The following is a 13,007-nucleotide window of genomic DNA, read 5'->3' as shown; positions in this document are numbered from 1 at the left end:
CACAGCACCTCCCACAGCCCCACATCTCTTGCCTGAATCACTATATTCCTTAAAAGATCAATGGCCCCAGTCCTAGCCAGGCGCAGTGTCTCACGTCTATAAATCTCAGCACTTTGGGAATCCGAGACAGGAGGTTCACTTGAGGCCAGGAGCTTAAGACCAACCAGGGGAACATAGCAAGACCCCTGCCTCCATAAAAATAAAATAGCCATAGTCCTTGCCTTTTGTTGCACATACAATAATGTCTGACAGAGTTAGTGATTATACCTCCGTAATCTATAACCAATATACTGTTACAGCCAAATTTTGATGTCCTTTTGCACATACTGAACCCCCACTACCTATATATAAACTATAAGCTAAAACACTGATTTAAAACAGTCTGACAAAACTGTTTTAGGGCTGTAGGCCATGCTCTATAGTCCTCCGTAAGACTTCTGAATAAAACTAACTTTAATTCTTTAAATGGTTAATTTTTTTTTAATCGACACTCTTAGAGGGTCGTTATGAGGATTACCTGAGTCAATATTTGCAAAGTGTTTAGCAACGAGGCACATGGTAATCATTACATATGTTTGCTAAATAACACAAGTGTAGTCAATCAACAAGGTCCATCCTGCTGATGCTGGGTCTGGGAGGTTGGGACTGAGATTTCCACTTTACAGGTGAGGAGACTGAGGACCCGGAGAGGAAGAGACTTGCCCTCAGATGGCACTCAAACCTGAGGTCTGTCTCCCTTCAACCTTCTCTCTTCCAGCACCCCCAGGTCACCTCCCTCCCTCCTCAGGCGCCTGGCCTGGCCCGGGTGGGCGCAGTGCCCCACGCTGACAGAGGCCCCTTTGTCTCCCTGCCCAGTGTCACACCCAGAGGGCGGAGCACCGCCGGACAAGCGCCCTGTGTCTGGGTCTGTTTCACCGCCAGGTCTGCGGCCGCCTGGGCGGCTCCAGCCACGGGACTCGAGGTAGGTGGATCCCAGGGCCATTCCCATCCCTTCCATCCCCCACCCCAACCTCAGCAGGGCATCCCCGACTCTCCCTCAGTGCAAAGAAGGAGAAACCTCCAAGGGAAACGCCCCAGTTCTTGGTCTCGACTCTGTGCAAACTCCAAGTGGCCAGAGCCTGGGTGTTGGGGGGAAGGGCTCCAAGCTGCCTCAAATACCAGAAGCAGGGAGCTAAGGGTGTGGGAATGGCAGCAAGGGCATTCTGCGTGTTGCAGGAGGGCTGCGGTGGGATCCTGGGGAGTGGGACAGAGATTACCCTGCCCTTTTTTACCCCATACTCTATCTGTAACCCGTCACCCAGGCTGGAGTGCAGTGGTGCGATCACAGCTCACTGCACCCTCGACCTCCTGGCCTCAAGCGATCCTCCCGCCTTGGCCTCTCAACACACTGGGACTACAGGCACACGCATCACCATGTCTGGCCCGGTTCACTTCTCTTTACCACCTGGATTGGCAGAACAGCCACCTCACTGGTCTCCCTGCCTCTACTTCCCCACTTCCTCTCCCTCCCAGTCCCATCTTCACACAGCCAGAGGGAGACTATTAAAAGGGCAACTCTCCAGCCTGGGCAACTCCATCTCTACAAAAAATACAAAAATTAGCTGGGTGTGGTGGTGCACACCTATAGTCCCAGCTACTCAGGAGGCTGAGGTGGGAGGATAGCTTGAACCTGGGAGGTCGAGGCTGCAGTGAGCCGTGATCACACCACCACACTCCAGCCTGGGGGACAGAATAAGACCCTGTCTCTAAATAAATAAATAAATAAAAATAAAGGCAAATCTGATCAAGTCATGCTCTGGGATAAAAGCTCTAAAGGCTTCACCCTTTGCTTTAGGAGAATGCTTGCCCCAGCCTGGAAGATCCGGGCCTTTCCCCTCCCCCAAGCCCTTCTCTCCCAGTCCACCCCTTCCACCTGATTCCTCCCACAGATTAACTGAGATATAAATACAACTCTCCACCTAAAAATATTACGGGTAGAAGTAACACTGAGGATGGCTAGAAATGGATATAAGAAAACTCATTATTGACTAAAATGCACAAAAGAATCAAATCTTGACCACGAATCTTTTTTTTGGGTTTTAATTTAAATCTTCCAAAATGGAATGGGGTTACCCAGTCAATCACACAATGGCAGAAACTCGTGTCAAGAGCCTGCAGCCCCCACACTGATGGATGCCTCCAATCTCAGCAGCAGAATGTGTATGGAATCGATGCCAATGAAAACAGTTTCAGTAAAATTACAAAAGAATGAAAAACATGGACATTTGTTTAACTGTACTACAGGGAAAAAACAAAAATCTGATCAAAGAATTAAGTTGGATGAATAGAGTTCAAGCTGGAGAACACCTTCTTAAAACATTTTCAGGGTTAGTATGTTTTGGTTTAAAATGTTTGCATTCAAAACATCCTTCGGGTCAAAATATCCGTAGTGGTTAAAATATCCTGTGTCCCTCTGATCTGTTTCCTATAACTCCCCACCTTCCAGCCACACTGGGCTCTTTCTGTCCCTGGAGCACAGCGAGTTTCCCCTCACTTGGGAGCTTTCTCAAAGCCTGTTCTCTCTGCCTTGAGTGCTCTTTTCCTTCTGACCCCTCCCTCCTCCTTCTCATGGCTGATATTTAACTATCACCTCTGAAAGACGCCTTCCTGCATTGCTCTCTCTAGGGTAGATTTCCTTCCTTCCCATTTCCTCTTATTCCCTTTTTTTTTTTTTTTTTGAGATGGAGTCTCGTTTTGTCGCCCAGGCTGGAGTGCAATTGCGCGATCTCGGCTCACTGCAACCTCCACCTCCCAGGTTCAAGCGATTCTCCTGCTTCAGCCTCCCGAGTAGCTGGGATTACAGGCTTGCGCCATCACGCACTAATTTTTGTATTTTTAATTAGTGATGGGGTTTCACCATGTTGGCCAGGCTGGTCTCGAACTCCTGACCCCAAGTGATCTGCCCACCTTGGTCTCCCAAAGTGCTGGGATTACAGACGTCAGCCACCACACCCAGCCTCTTATTCCCTCTTGAGAACCTATCTTAGGCTGGGCACGGTGGCTCACGCCTGTAATCCCAGCACTTTGGGAAGCAGAGGCGGGCGGATCACGAGGTCAGGAGATCGAGACCACGGTGAAACCCCATCTCTACTAAAAATACAAAAAATTAGCTGGGCACAGTGGTGGGCACCTGTAGTCCCAGCTACTCGGGAGGCTGAGGCAGGAGAATGGCGTGAACCCGGAAGGCAGAGCTTGCAGTGAGCCGAGATCCTGCCACTGCACTCCAGCCTGGGCGACAGAGCGAGACTCCGTCTCAAAAAAAAGAGAACCTATCTTGTTCCCTCTTGGAACCCTGTCTTGTTCCTCCTGAATTCCCAGGGCAGAGGCTAGCAAGTATAACACATAGTAGGTGCTCCTTAAATATTGGTTAAATGAATGAGTAAATCAGTGTCACTGGGATGAGAGCTAGGACAGTAGGCTGGGGCTTGGGGGTAGGGGCTGGGACAGGGTAGAGACACACCCACTTATGACATCAAGTTCCAAGGAAGCCCATTTCAGTGGGAGAACAAAGAGAAGACTGGCTGCGCATGGTGGCATTACAGGCATGAGCCTGTAATCCTAGCACTTTGGGAGGCTGAGGCAGGAGGATCGCTTGAGCCCAGGAGTTTGAAACCAATCTGGGCAACAGAGGGAGACCCCTGTCTCTACAGAAAATGTAACAAAATTATCCAGGTGTGTGCCTGTAGTCCCAGCTATTCGTGAGGCTCTGGACTGAGGGCTGGGGTGGGAGGATTGCTTGGGCCTGGGAGGCGGAGGCTGCGGTGAGCTGTTATCGCACCACTGTACTCCAGCCTGGGTGGCAGAGCGAGACTTCATCTCAAACAAAAAAGAAAAGAGGATACAAAACCAGTCCTACTCCTGATTTTTGCCCTATGCCCAGCTTCCCAAGGGTCAGGCCCATGTGCCAAATGGACAGCTCCCCCTCCACCCCTTCATCTAGGCCACCTTCTTGGGGCTTGGCTCCCACATGTGGCTTCAGGCCAGGCTATTTGGGGAAACTTCCTGATCCCCCCTCTGGCCTCTCCACACCCACACCTCATCTTGCAGACCCAGAATAGCTGTCCCCAGTCTCAACCTAGGGACAGTCTCATTCCCAATTAGCACCCAGAGGGTTGAAACCATCTCTAAAAGCTTCTTGTGTCCCTCTCCCCTCAGGAAGCTGCTAACTAGGACAGCAAATTTCAGAATAAGGTCACAAGAATGCTACCTGCCCCTATATTCACCTCCCAGCCAGAGACTCAGGGGCCAGGAGTCTTGGTGTGTGAAGGTAGAGGAGCTTTGGGTGAGGGGGAGATTCAGGGAGAGCCAGGGGTGACTGCAGCCTGTGACTCTTTGAATCAAAGGAGCAGCTCCAGCATGGTCCGGCAAGGAGCCCTGGCTGTGAGGGGTGAGGAGACCCAGGTTCCAGTCCAGGTTCTGCTAGAAGATTGACTCTGCAAAAGTTCCTTTGCTCTCTGAGCTTTCATCATCTACAAAAAGAACTTTGATCTTGGCCAGGCGCAGAGGCTCATGACGGTAATCTTAGCACTTTGGGAGGCTGAGGTGGGTGGATCACCTGAGCTCAGGAGTTCGAGACCAGCCTGGACAACATGGCAAAACCCTGTCTCTACTAAAAATACAAAAAATTAGCTGGGCATGGTGGCATGTGCCTGTAATCCCAGCTACTCAGGAGGCTGAGGCACGAGAATCTTGTGAACCTGGGAGGGGGAGGTTGCAGTGAGCTGAGACTGCACCACTGCACTCCAGCTTGGGCAACAGAGCAAGCGAGATTCGTGTCAAAAAAAAAAAAAAAGAATTTTGATCTCTGCAGGTGCTCATAGGATGGGATGAGGCAGTTCTGTATACTGCAAAGTTCTGTACAAAATTAGGGGATAGGAGGCCCTTTGGGGTCCTAGGGAGATTGTTCTGGAGATGGATTCTTGCAGGGGCCCCGAGCCCATCAGAGAATTATTCCTCTGCTAAAGTCTCACTGGAGGACTGGCTCAAGCCTCTGCCAACAGGGAGAGTGGGCAGGCTTCTCCCACATTCCAAAGACCACACCCCATGTGTCCCTCTTTAGGAACCCCTAGAAAACCCAAGGGTTCCTGTTCCCAGTGCCTTTTCCTGGCATTTCCTCTCCTCTCAGCAGGGAGTGGGGGAGTGTCCCATCCCCATCCTGCCCTCCAGGGCCAGAGCACTCAACTTTGGGGCTGGGGAGGGGGTCAGCTGGCATCAGATGCGGGACTGAACAGAGCTGAGATCAGAAGGGTAGAGAAGTCTGGGGCTTGGGATGTAGGAGAGACATCTGGGAGCGGGGGGCGGGGGTCCGGGGAAGGCTGGACAGGGCAGGGGGCAAGGCCGAAGCTGGGTCTGGCCTCTAGCCTGGGCATCTAAAGTGAGAAGAAGGACCTGTGGAGTCGGTCCTTGCCCCACCCAAGGAAATCTTAATCCAATAAACAAACAGCCAACACAGCCGCTCCTGTGCAAGAAGCCGTGGGAGCAATGGGGAGGCCACAGAGGTGGGGAGGCCAGGAGAGGGCAGGGAGGCTGTTTAAACAGGCCCCTCGGCCTGGGGCAGTTGGCAGAAATATTTGGAACAGGGTGGGGAGCACAGCTGTGGTTTGGAGCAGGAAGCTGGGGCCCGGGGTGGGTGGGCTGAGCTTGGCTGCTTCCAGGAGAAAGAAAAGTGTCAATTCAGCCCCACTCTGGTCAACGCCTCTTCTGAGGGAGACTCCAAGTCCCAACACCCTTCCCTCAGTTCAAGGTCAATCAGGTCAACCAGACAGACAAGGGGCTCTATCCCTTATCTCCCAGAGTGATGACTCTGGACCCCCAGCCCTGCTCCCAGGCCTATGATCCTGGGCCTCATCACTGAAGAAAGTTTCAGAGTTCAGAGCCAAAACCCCGGAGTTCTCAACAGAGGAGTTAGAGGAGATGAGCCATCAGCTCTTTATTTTTTTTACTTTTTATTTTATTTTATTTTATTTTATTTTTTTTGAGAGAGGGTCTCACTCTGTCATCCAGGCTGGAGTGCAGTGGCACGATGTTGGCTCACTGCAACCTGTACCTCCCAGGCTCAGGCAAATCTCCTGCTTCAGTCTCCCGAGTACCTGGGATTAAAGGTACCCATTACCAAGCCCGGCTAATTTTTTGTACTTTTTTAGCAGAGACAAGGTTTCACCATGTTGGCCAGGCTGATCTCTAACTCCTTGACCTCAAGAAATCCACCCACCTTGGCCTCCCAAAGTGCTGGGATTACAGTTGTGAGCCACTGCACTCGGCCCATCCACTCTCCCTAGGACGTGATATTCCCTTTCCTGCCACCTTGCCTGGCAGTGGAGGGGTCCAGAAGTGATCGTGGCCCCCTGGGAGGCATTATCACCTTTTTTTTTTTTTTTTTTGAGATGGAGTTTCACATTTGTTGCCCAGGCTGGAGTGCAATGGTGCAATCTTGGCTTTCTGCAACCTCTGCCTCCCAGGTACAAACGATTCTCCCACCTCAACCTCCCAAGTAGCTGAGATTACAGGCATGCGCCACCGCGCCCAGCTAATTTTGTATTTTTAGTAGAGACAGGGGTTCACCATGTTGGCCAGGCTGGTTTCGAACTTCTGACCTCAGGTGATCCACCCGCCTCAGCCTCCCAAAGTGCTAGTATTACAGGCGTGAGCCACCGTGCCTGGCTGTCACCTTCTTTCAGGACTCTTGGCTCTCCTTTTGCCGAGACTCCTCAAGAGACTAAGGCAGAGAGTCAGAAGGATACATGTCCAGACTGACAGGCAGATATAGAGAGAGGTGAAGATACAGAAAGACCCACCCAGAGAGATAGCCACGCAGTCAGACACTGAGAGTGGGAGTGTGAGAGAGAGGGACAGAGAGAGAAGGGGTAGACAGAGGAGGCAGAGAAAAAGGAAGAAGAAAAGACATAGAGAGAAAGACTCACAGAAAAAAGAGCTAGACGGGTGGAGAGGAGAGACAGAGATAGCAAAGGACAGGGTCAGGAGAGGGGAAAGGACACAGATGGGGAGCACACAGGAGGCGCAGGGCCAGACACACTCACAGGCCGAAGCAGAAAGAGGGTCACGAGAACTACACAAGGACAGACAGCCTCAGGACCCAGAGACACTCTCCTGGGAGACGTGGGGGAGCCAAAGTGCTTGGGGGTCGAGCCCCACTGGGGGTGGCCTCACCAGGGCAATGCTGCTACCTCCTGTCCCCAAAGCTTAACCAACCGCTGCCGGTGTCTGGCCCCCAGCCACCCTCTAGTAAGCCAGCCCTTGGCCACTGGAGCCAGTGGGTCACCCAAGGTGAATGAAAAGTCACCAATAAGGGACAGTGAGAGTGTGACTGGGGTGAAGGTATGGGTGTCACAAGCCATGTGTGTCAGGGTGGGTCTGACCTGGGGTGGGGTTTAGGAGCGCACAACCCTACACACAGACCTCTGGGGGTTAGTGCAGGCGGGCATGCGTACCTGAGTGAGTTTGTGAGTGTCTGTACATGTGTGTGGATCCAGTTCCATTAAGAACCTCACGATGCTAATGAGGCCAACGTGGCAGGCTGTTCCTCAAATAGCCCAATCAGAAACAATGAGTGAGCAGAGACAGCCACAATAAAGGTTTCATGCCTCTTCTGAACAGACGGTGTGTCCAGGTGCCACAGGGCACTTGACTACAGTCAACACCAGCGTACCATTCATTCCCGCTGGGGATGACCCCCGCCGCCTGGCCAGCTGACCCCACAGTCTCCCCTGTCCCAAGCCCAAACTCCAAACTCATGGGAGAACCCACATGATAGACACATGGGCCCTCCCGGGTGGCAGGCACAGCTCCCTCTGAGAAGGGCAGCCAGAGGGATGGTGGGGTCCAACCCTGGCTTTCCCCCAGGCTAGCTTCCATCCCTCCTGCTGCTGCGGCCCCATTTAGCTCTCTCCTTGCTCCTGGGGTCCAGTGACCCACACCCTCACCACACACAGGAGAGAAGTAACCTCTCCTCCCCAGCGCTTCCCTCTCAAGCATCACAGGACATTAAAAAAAAAAATTGTCCCAGTTTTGTGGTGGATAATGAGGTCAGGAGGCCCACAGGGGAACTGCTTGTTGATGACAACTGACAATCTTCATTTCACCTTGAAACTCCGTCCTGGTCCAGGTAAGCATGTTCTAAGCCCTGTTTTATAGGGGTGCTACTCTACTGGGGGACAGGGAGAGTGGGGAAGGAATTAACCAAATGGCAGCTGAAGTCACAGGCCCAGCCAGGCCCACCTGGAACACTCACAGGGCCTGGGGCAAGGGGACAAATGGCGGCCCACAGACATATGTCTAAATATTTAAAAGTTATAAATCAAGCCAGCAAACTGTGAAATATGTTCTAACCTCTCACCCTGACAAATACACCTTCATTAACAACCTGGAGGACCAGATACAAATTTGGATTTATCTGCCTCCTGAGCTTTACACATCAGAATGACTCTGTGCAGAGGAGACAGCTCCACTCGCACCCTGGCCACCCCCCTTCCTGCTGCCGGGTCCTGTCTGCACCACAAGGGACTCTTGTGCATGTATAAGGACACCCAGCCTCATGTCCTTGCTCCATCCACAGCCCCTGCAAATAGCTGTCCCTTCACTGTCCGTAGGGGTGCACACACTATTGGCATAACCTGTCCTGAGGCAGACAGGCCCAGGGAAGAGGCTGGCATGGGCTGGGAGCCAGATGGTGACCATCTGGGCAGGGACCTCCAGAGTCACAGGTATGGAGAATGTGGTCTTGGAGGGGACTCACAGTCTCATCCCCTCGGCCCTGCTGATGCCTCATCCCACAGGGAGAGGACTGGCAGCAGGAGGGCCAGAGTGGAGCCTTTGAAAGCCCCCAGCTTAGGGCATGGGCACTCCCTCCCTTGCCCAGGTTTAAGGGTGCTACTGAACTCAGCCTTCCCTGGCAGCCTAGAGATCAGGCCAGGGCCTGAAGCTGTCCTTTCACTGGAGGACAGCTTGGACAATCCCCAAACAGGACTTTCAGTCACTTGTATTATTTATCTTCCTGGAAAAATTTAGTGCGGCTTGATCCCAACTCCTGGAGGTGGGAGGGCAGAGCAGTGATGACAAGAGGGCATTTTTTTCAGGTTGGGTCTCCAAGCCAGAGCTTGTTCCACTGAGGCACAGCCCCAAGTGAGCTCCTGCTGGTACTGGTCCCTGCCTTGGGCGGGGGCGGGGGGACTCTCTCCCCTCTACAGAGACAAAAGGCAACAAACAAGGTGACTAAAAGAGGAGGAGGTGAGGGGCCCTGGGCAGCCCAGACAGGTCCAGAGATCCAGGAACCAGCAGGGGGCAGGTTCCCCCTGGTAGGGGGGCATTCAGTGAAGGGCACTCTTTCTAGCCAAGCTTAGCTAAAAAAAAAAAAAAACCGTTCCACTCCCCCCTCCCCTGCTCGCTCTCACCCCCTGCAGATCGGCTTTGCTGTCCAACACATGAGGGGACACTGGTACTTTCTGAGCCCTCGCCAGGCTCCAGGCACTGTGCTAAGCGCTCTACATGTGTACCCTCATTTAACCCTTGCAGCCACTCTATGAGGTGGGTTCTATTATTATCCCCATTTTACAGGTGATTAAGTGAACTCAAAGAGGTTAAGAAACTTGTTCAACGTCACGCAGTAGGTAGAGGTGTCAGAACTCAGCTCTAACTGACCCCAAAGCCCCCACTCTTTCCACTAGAGCACATGGCCTCCCAGAAGCAAGAAGCTGGCACAGACCCAGCAGGGATGAAGGTCGGATATGAGAACGAACTTCTGCCTCTGATGGTTTGTGTGGTGGAATGAGGCAATGGAATGGGGAATCTAGACAGACAAGGAAGCCCCCCTCCCCCCATTGTCACCCGTGTCTGTCCAAAGGCTTGCGATGATCTCAGGAAGGTCCCTGGGGTCCCAGCTGGACCCAGACAGCAATGTCCTGACTTCCCTTTGTTCTATAATCCAGGGTCCTCTGCTCTACTTCAACCCAGCACCAAGACCCAAAGGCTGCCTCTCCTTAGTGGCTCAGAGCTCTGAGCATCACATTCAAGCTGTCAGCCCAGGTCCTCCTCCTCCAGGAAGGCTTCCTCGAGGTCCTGGGAGGCAGGACCCCTTTCCTACAGCCCAAATCCCAACACTGAGGGTGCAAATGCTCCCCTGTCTACAATAAGGCCACATCTGCGATCACCTTCCCCAGCCGGCTCTGTGACACAGACACAGAAAAGATCTACTGAGTTCCCAGACTTTCCGGGTTCCCTAGGCCATCGGGGTAATCCTCTGCTCACCCCCTTGTACCCAGATGTAAATAAATGATGCAGGTGCCCTGGGGCTCATTAGAAAACCCAGGCCCCAGCTCAACTATGCGGCGGCTTTTACCTCATTAGCCCACGGAACAGAAGCCCAGTTTGGGTCAAGCCATCACCCTCTAGGGTGGGGAAGAGGCTGCCCTTGGATGAGGCATGGCACACTCTCAGTCAACGAGGTTCCTTACTCCGGACCCCCGTCCTCACCATCCCCAACCTGCCCCACTCCAGAAAGCTGCGTGTCTAATGCCCGGCTCTTTCTTTTCCATCCTTTGGAGCCCGCCTGGCATCAGGGATAACCAGCCAGGACCCTCTAACTGCCCCAGAGTTCAGTCCCGCCCAGCAGATGCCCAACGTCGGCGCGCAGAGCCGAGATAGGGATATCCTCACTGTCCCTTGGGGTCCCCCAATTTTGAGGCGAGAGGACCGGACAGGTGGAAGGGGCTGCCTCGTTCTCCCGCGCTGCCCTCGAGGTCCTCGGCGTGAACTAGCCCGCGTCGCCGTCTTACCTGCGGGGCAGAGACGGAGCCCGCCGCGGCCACCTGCTCTCGCCTGGCTGGGAACGCTGCGTGTGGGGCTGGCTGGGAGGGGCGGGGCCCGGCGGGGCAGGGGCGGGGCTGGGAGGGGGAGCCGGGCCGGCCCCTCCTCGAGGCCCCGCCGGTGGGGTGCGCGGGCTCATTCAGGTGGGAAGTCCCGGGAGAGCATCTGAGCCACAGGGAGGGCCCGGAGCTCGAGTTCTGAAGGCTGGGAAGTTAGGACTCCGGGGGGGGCGGGGGGTGGGTGGGAATCCCCCGCTTCAGACAGCCTCGCCCAGATGCCCTGGAGCGGGTGACTTCATATAAAGACCCCTCACACGAAGAAGAAAGCTCAGAAACCTCTCCTGGCCTGAGTCCCCTTCCATCTGAGCTCTTCGGGCCTGGCAGGGTGGGTGTGAGACGGGACACTCCTCTAAAGTTAGGGTGCCCTCTCCAGGGCTCAGCTGTGTAGGGGTTTAGGCCGCTGAGGGGGCCATTAGGCACCCAGACCATCTTTATCCTCAGCCCATCTCCCTCCCTGCCACACAGCCCCTCCTCCGCCCCCAGCGCCAGCCCAGGTCCCCCAGCTGTCACTGTTTAGCCCTGGAATGACAGGCGTCCTGACTCCGTGAGTCTAGCCACATTCAAGGCCTTTGAGCTTAGCACCCCTGAGCCCCTGCCCCCTCCCTCTGCCCCCAGTCGCTAATTTTATTGACCTGTAAAAGGCACGTTGCTGGCAGGCAGTATACTAACTGAAGGCAAAGTGGGGAGCGGATGGGCAACTCTCCCCCCGGGAAGGCAGCTGGAGATGGGACAGGAGGTAGGAGGAAGGAGACTCCTGGATCCAGGGCCAAGGACACTTTGAGAGGAGGAAGAGGGGGGCCTTGGGAAAGAGAAGTACACTGTCTATGGGAGATGGTAGCCAAAAAGACGGGAACGGGAATTTCAGCCCTCAATCAGACAAGAGGCCTACAGAAAAAAGAAAATGCTGGGAGAAGAGAGGGTGCATTTCTCATCTACCTGGGGACAGAACCAAGAATGTAGCAGGAGGGAAGGAGGTTGGACGGCAGGAAGGACTGCCATCCTGCTCTCAAATCTCTGCCCTAGCCCCCTCCCTTCCTCTTGAAGGTGTCTCCTGCCTGCTGGGCCTTGTACTACAGAAATAGCCCTTTCCCTGATGAAGCAACCTAGATCTTGCCTTTCTTTTTCTTTCTTGTTAAAATGAGAACAGAAAATTTAGGCCTTTGTAATTTTCCCCACCCCCGTGCCTACCTGAGCCCACCCCTCAAACCCTGGATCTCAGCCTTTCCCCAGCCTAGGGGAGATGATCTGAGGGTTAAGGGAAGGTGGAGAGGGGAATATCGGGGTTGGAAGCTATTATGGGGTAGGGGGAGCAGGAAGCCCTCACACTCTTGATGGGCCTCAAGTTTAGACTGTTGATACCCTTTATGAATAAGGCTTAGGAGAGCTATTAAAGAGGAGTGTTTAAAACTTCTTTTATTTTTTTATTTTTGAGATGGAGTCTTACTGTGTCGTCCAGGCTGCAGTGCAGTGGCATGATCTCGGCTCACTGCAAACTCCGTCTCCCAGGTTCAAGTGAGTCTCCTGCCTCAGCCTCCTGAGTAGCTGGAATTACAGGGGCCTGCCACTATGCGAGGCTAATTTTTGTAATTTTTAGTAGAGATGGGGTTTCACCGAAATGGCCAGGCTTGTCTCCAACCCCTGACCCCAGGTGATCTGCCCACCTCGGCCTCCCAAAGTGCTGGGATTACAAGCGTGAGAAAATGCGCCTGGCCTAAAACTTTTAACACTAGGTCAGGCACAGTGGCTCATACCTGTGATCCCAGCACTTTGGGAGGATCACCTGAGCCCAGTAGTTGGAGATCAGCCTAGGCAACATAGTGAGAACTTGTCTGTACACTGCCCCTCTACCCCCCAAAAATTAGGTGTGGTGGTATACATCTGTAGTCCCAGGTGCCAGGGAGGTTGAGGTGGGGGGATTGCTTAAGCCTGGGAGGTTGAGGCTGAAGTGAGCCATGATTGTACTACGGTACTCTAGCTTGGGCAACAGAGTGAGTCCCTGTCTCAAAAACAAAATAAGAACAAAAACAAAAAAAAAACAAGGCCGGGCCCAGTGGCTCATGCATGTAATCCCAGCACTTTAAGAGGCCGAGG

General features: G+C 53.5%; 1 protein-coding gene across 4 annotated transcripts in view; it reads right to left on the bottom strand.

The window, feature by feature from the left end:
- ZNF385C (zinc finger protein 385C) overlaps nucleotides 1-10,890 on the bottom strand; it is a 72,393-nt gene extending 61,503 nt beyond the window's left edge. For 3 of the 4 annotated variants that reach the window (XM_034941865.4, XM_055100940.3, XM_034941867.4), the window contains exon 1: nucleotides 10,827-10,890. The gene's annotated coding sequence lies outside the window, so the exon portion shown is untranslated. The remainder of the gene's footprint in view (nucleotides 1-10,826) is intronic. The other variant, XM_034941866.3, reaches the window with a different exon arrangement.
- Between the last annotated feature and the right edge of the window lie 2,117 nt (nucleotides 10,891-13,007).

This window comes from Pan paniscus, chromosome 19, assembly GCF_029289425.2.
Source record: "Pan paniscus chromosome 19, NHGRI_mPanPan1-v2.0_pri, whole genome shotgun sequence".
NCBI lineage: Eukaryota > Metazoa > Chordata > Mammalia > Primates > Hominidae > Pan > Pan paniscus.
Note: the sequence above shows the minus strand (reverse complement) of the source record. Positions and strands in the feature narration are given on the sequence as shown.